This window comes from Meriones unguiculatus, chromosome X, assembly GCF_030254825.1.
Source record: "Meriones unguiculatus strain TT.TT164.6M chromosome X, Bangor_MerUng_6.1, whole genome shotgun sequence".
Lineage (NCBI taxonomy): Eukaryota > Metazoa > Chordata > Mammalia > Rodentia > Muridae > Meriones > Meriones unguiculatus.
The window spans coordinates 146,602,231-146,608,740 of NC_083369.1; the positions used below are offsets into that span (position 1 = coordinate 146,602,231).

General features: G+C 39.8%; 1 pseudogene; it reads left to right on the forward strand.

Moving 5' to 3' along the window:
* The first annotated feature begins 260 nt into the window (after nucleotides 1-260).
* Nucleotides 261-888, forward strand: LOC110544168 (claudin-34-like; annotated as a pseudogene).
* Nucleotides 889-6,510: the final 5,622 nt, after the last annotated feature.

Sequence of the window (6,510 nt, forward strand, 5' to 3'; positions counted from 1 at the left end):
CTTCACTGTGATACTGTAGGCAGCAGAAAAGGAAAATCGTAGATGGTGTGTGGAGTATCAACATGTTAGTAAGTGTTGTCACAGAGCTGTCCCTTCTATGATTTTGATCAGAACACACTCTGTGAAGGCGATTTCATGGTCAACATAATCCTTCTCTCCCGGAAATTATCTCACAGGAGACAAACTGCCAGACTGGAAGAGCTCATTATCAATGTCCTGTGTTTCTTTGCAGTTTACAAGTGTTCACTGTCACCATGATAATGGTCAGGAAGTATGCCAATCAACAGCTAGGCGGTTTTGATGCTGCCACCCTAGCATGGTTCCTTTGTAGTGTCTCTACCAGCCTCCCTTAGTGGCAAGTGTGGTACTTTCAAGAGCCCCTGGATTCCAATCCCAGCATGACCTTATTGGGCATATGGAGAACCTGTGTTTACCACCAGGAAAGCAATTCCAGCACTGTTAGACTGTGTTACCAATACACCTACAGGGACACCTGCATCCCTTTGGATATTCGAGTTGCCCAACACCTGCTCCTTTTCTCCACCTTTCTAGGCTTTGTGATCATATTCTCTACCATCATTGCTCTTTGGAAATTGTACTCAGGGAGACTCCAGAAGAAAGCCAACGAAAATCCATTCTTAATTCCAGGGATTCCAAACATCATTGCTGGCAGCTTTGTCTTCCTTTCCATCTTGTACAATTATTTTATCCATCATTTTCAGGTCAAGGATTGCCTTCCCCCAACATCTCCACACACTCACATTCCCAGATACCCAGAAAGTTGCCACTGCACTGACAATGGCAACCTTTTTTTTCTTATTTCTCATAGTTGGCATAATCGCCCTTTCACTCTTTCTCCATGTTACCAAGTTAGTTCTAACATTTTAAAAGTAAAGTTCCAACTTACAGACTTGAAAATCTAAAATTAAAAGGAGTAATCACAAGTATTCTTCAGATACCTACCTAAAATTTTGAGATTCAAAACTATGCACCAAAAGGACAAGTGGGCCCCCTGCTATATTTTCTGTCTTCTTTGCTTCAGTAGTTCATTGATTGGCTTATGGATTTTCGTTAAATAAACACTTTCCCACTTACTCTTGTGAGGTCTGGATTTTAATTACAGTAGCTGAAGTTAAATAATCAAGGCATATTCTAGTATGGAAATGAATGTTAGAGTACATTGACCCCTTACCTCATTTTCTAAATCATTAAAATTAAAGCAGGCCTGTTTCCATGTCATAATAATTGCAGCTCTCCATCAAATGAAATTTTCTAAACTATGTTACAGATTTCTGTAAGGAATCTCTACAATGCTTTTGTTAAGATACACATGAATATTTTTCCCATAATTTCTTGCTCCCTGATTGAGTCCTTTAAATAGATTTTTCTTTTTCTAAAGTTTTAAACTTTGAGGGATCTCATCCCATCTTTTTTCTATGTGCTCCAATTATATTCTATACAAAATATCTTCAGACTCTTCTATATCTTATTAGTTTAACAAGTATTCCATGTTATGATTCTTTACAATTTTTATGCATTTCCTTGTTATGAGACATTTATTAGGGAGATGTAAAATAAAATCAGTAGCCCGCCTGTATAAAAAAGACAAATTTCCTGAGAATGAAATTGAGAAGCAACACACTTCACAATAGCCACAAAAAGCATAAACTATCTTGGTGTAACTCTAACCAAGCATGTGAAAGACTTGTATGAAGAAAACACTTCAAGTCTCTGAAGAAAGAAATTGAAGAAGAAATCAGAAGATGGAAAGATCTCCCGTGCTCATGGATTGGTAGGACTGACATAGTGAAAAGGGCCATCCTGCAAAAAGCAAACTACAGATTCAATGCAATTCTCATCAAAATACCAACACAATTATTTACAGACCTGGAAAGAACAATTCTAGTTTCATATGGAAAAACAAAAACAAACTAACCAAAAAAAAAAAAAAAAAAAAAAAAACAGAAATGCTAAGACAATCCTGTACAATAACAGATCTTCTGGAAGTATCCCCAACCCTGATCTCAAACTGAACTATAGAACAACAGTAATAAAAACTGCATGGTATAGGCATAGACACAGAATAGTGCATCAATGAAATCGAATAGAAGATCCAGAAATAAACCCACACAATTAGGGATACTTGAGTTTTTACCAAGCAGCCAAAACCATACAACAGAAAAGAAATAGCACCTTCAACAAATGGTGCTGGTCTAACTAGATGTCTACATGTAGAAAAATGCAAATAGATCTATATTTATCACCCTGCACAAAGCTAAAGTCCAAGCGGATCAAAGACCTCAATATAAATCCAGACACACTGAATCTGTTGGAAGAAAAAGTGGGGAAGAGCCTTGACCTCATTGGCATAGGAGACAACTTCCTGAACAGAACACCAACAGCACAGGCTCTAATATCAGCAAGCAATAAATGGGACCTCATAAAACTGAAAAGTTTCTGTAAAGCAAAGGACACTGTCTTCAGGAAAAAAAAAAAATCACAGATTGAGAAAGGATCTTCACCAACCCTATATCTGACAGACGGCTAATATCCAGAATATATAAAGAACTCAAAAGTTAAACAGCAGCATCTCAAGTAATCCAGTTAAAAAATCGTGTACAAAGCTAAACAGAGAATTCTCAAAAAAGGAATATCGAATGACAGAGAAACACTTAAAGAAATGCTCAACATTCTTAGTCATCAGGGAAATGCAAATTAAAATGACCTTGAGATTTCACCTTACATCCAACAGAATGGCTAATATCAAAAACTCAAGTGACATATAACATGAGAATTTTTCCTGTGCTGCAAATCTGTCTAAACAATTGTCGAGCTATATTTTAGGTAATTGGACTGGAGAATTCGATACTACGATGGAGCAGCTGAGAGTGGCCATTGTCACAGTAAATTCTACCAGAGTGGACGCAGGACTAGCCACAGGACTAGCCACAGGATTATCATCATGGATTGCTGCAGCCATGAATCATCTGAAGGAATGGGCGGGCATGGGAGCGTTAGCAGGCCTTCTGGTGTTGGTCTCCTTGGTTTGCCTGTGGTATATATGCAAGATTAGAGTCTCACAACAGTGTGATGCAGCCTTGATCATTCAGGCCTTTACAGCCATTGAAGCAGGACATTCTCCCTAAGCATGGTTGGATACCATAAAAAGCTAAAATGTTATGCTCAGGATGCGAGGCTAAGCACTGCACTCAGGGTCAGCCGCTTTGGACCCAGAGAAGAGCATGTCTGGTTGCATGCGGGTTGATGCCCCAGGTCCTGCCTCTGAGAAAAAGGTATCGGACTGGTCTGATGCTCTTTGGGTGGATGACAACTAAACGAACATCGGTACAAAGTCCCAATTTATTTCTAATATCAGAGATCAGACCTCTACTCTTGCCTGATGCGTCTAAAACAAAAAGGGGGAACTGTAGAGAGCTGCGGAATGCTAGGCCTTAAAGATGGAGCTGGTTTCTGCCTTCCACTTTCCCGATGGTGAGTGCTCTCTGTCACGAACAATTCCACATTTGGCTAAGGCTGAGGATCTGGCTTGCTTCCATGTATGTGGACCTATCTGCATTGCCCACGTGGCACGCCTGAGTTGACTACCCAGAGACTATTTAAGCTGTGGGCTGGCTTTCCCCAGGGTCCGAGGATTGTTCAAGGTTTCTGAATAAACTGCATTGAAAAAAAAAAAAAAAAACTCAAGTGACAACACATGCTGGAGAGGATGTGGATAAAGGGGAACCCTCCTCTATTGATGGTAGGAGTGTAAACTTTTACACCCACTTTGAAATCAATCTGGTGCTTTTTCAGACAATTAGGAATAGTGCTTTCTCAAAATCCAGCTATACCACTCCTAAGCATATATCCAAACTATACTCAAGTATATAACATGTACATTTGCTCAACCATGTTTTGTAGAAGCTTTATTTGTAATATCCAGAATCTGGAAATAACCTACACGTCCCTCAGTGAGGAATGGATACAGAAATTGAGGTACATTTACACAATGGAGTACTACTCAGCTATTAAAAACAAGGAAATCATGAAATTTTCAGGCAAATGATGGGAACTAGAAAAGATCATCTTGAGTGAGGTAACCCAGAAGCAGAAAGATACACATGGTATATGTTCACTTGTAAGTGGATAGTAGCCACATAATACAGGATAAACATACTAAAATCTATACTCTTAAAGAAGCTAAACAAGGAAGACCACTGGGAAATTGCTGAGTCCTCATTCAGAAGGACTAACATGATAGGCACCAGGAGCAGGAGAAGACAGGTAACAGGATAGGAGCCTATCACAGATGGCCTCTGAAAGACTCTACTGATCAAGGTATCTAAGCAGAGGCTTAGACTCATACCTAAACTTTGGGCAGAGTGCATGGAATCTTAGGAAAGAAGGGCAAAATAGAAAGACCGGGACAGGAGCTCCACAAGGAGAACAACAGAGCCAAAAACATGGAGCTCTTGGGGCCCTGAAGAAAATGATACCCCAACCAAAGACAATACATGGAAAGGACCTAAAACCCCAACTCAGATGTAGCCTATAGACTCAGTCTTCAAGTGGGGTCCCTAGTAAGGGGAGCAGTGACTTTCTCTGTCATGAACCCAGTGGCAGGCTCTCTGATCACCTCCCCCTGGGAGGTGCAGCTTTGCCAGTCCACAGAAGAAGACAGTGCAGCCAGTCCTGCAGAGACCTGATAAGCTAGAGTGAGATGGAAGGGGAGAAGGACCTCCCCTATCAGTGGACTAGGGGAGGGGCATAGGGTGAGAAGTGGGTGGGAGGGTGGGAATGGGAGGAGACGAGGGAGGGGGCCACAGCCAGGACACAAATTGAAGAAATTGTAATATATGGTAAAAAAAAAAAATACTACTCATGACAGAAAGAGCATTAACAATAGAACAATGAAGTATTTCAACTAGGTCTAACTTGGATGGAATGGACTAGCTTGAAGGACTCATCAATGAAAGCCCCCAATAAATTCTAGAAAGAAGTTCAGGACCCAATCTATAGAGACAATGAAGTCATGGAGGCAGGATCTTTAAGTAGCTGGCTACATTTTATCTACAGTGAAAAAGCAGAGAGAGGCAAATGTGTTTGGCCAGCTTTCTCCTTTTCATGTAGTCCACGATACAAGCCCAGCAATTGATTCTTCCTACTTTTAGGCCAAGTCTTCAACTCACCTATTAGCGCTGTACAGTCATTCCTCAGAGGCTAATGAAATTTAGATAATCTCTCACAGCTGTGGCCAGAAATTTATTGTTTAACTTTAGATCAGCAGTTCTCAACCTGTGGGTCACAACACCCACAGGAGTCCCATATCATTTATCCTGCATATCATATATTTACATTATGATTCATAACAACCAGAACAACAGCAAAATTACAGTTATGAAATTCCAATGAGATAATTTTATGGCTGGGATCACAACATGTAGAACTGTATCAAATGGCCACAGAATTAGGAAGGCTGAGAACCATTTCTCAAGAGCCTGTGAAAGTAACAATGAGCATAAACTATCATACCCTATTAATGTCAACAGTATAGTGAGCGAGTCTGACTTTATTGAAAACCTCCTAGAAATCCAGAGGAGATGTGGTTTTATAATGGAAGCAAGTGCATTATAAATCAAGAAAATAAGACCAAATACACAATGGTTATCAAGAAAATGGTAATTGAAGGTTCTCTACTATCCTCTTTCCTTTCAGCCCCAATAACCAAAATTATCCCTAAGAAGCAGACTGATCTGGGGGGAAAGAAAGGGAATTTTATCATCATTATTTCAAAGTATGTACTTAGGGACCTACATGCTCATTATGCCATCTCGAAAGAGCAAAAATATTCAACAACACATCCAGAAACCCTAAGAAAAAAACTTCTTACTCTATTGAAGGGTATATAACACTTCAATCAAGTGGCACAATCCTCCAATATGTTTAAGTAAGGTTTCCTATTGCTAAAATAAAATAAAAGTCCATGACAAAAAATACTGTGCATATGGCAAAGATGATTTTTTTTTTTTTTTTTGCAACAGGAAGCCTATCATATAGGGAAATCAGCACAGAAAACTGGAAGCAACAACTGATGCAGAGGGCATGTAGAAATATTGATTATTTGTTTACTCTCTGTGACTTCCTCTGCCTGTTCTCTTATAGCACTCAGGAGCACCAGCACATGGGTGGCACCACCCACGGTGAACTAGACTCTCTCACATTAGTCATCAAACTTTAAAATAAACCACAGGCTTGCTCACAGGCCAGTCTGGTGCAGAGGTACTATCAATAGCAGTTCCCACATCTAATATGAATTAAGCTTATGTCAAATTGACAAAATATAGCTACCGTACTACAAAAGACATCAAAAGAACTTGTTTGAAATTGTTTGAGGAGACAAAACAGGCTGAAAATAACTACTGTTCCCTCCAAAGATAAATGAGGTATATGCGAAGTATGTTCTCCAGGAGGAAGAAAGGCTCTCACTCCAGGAAGAAGAATAGCTCTCAG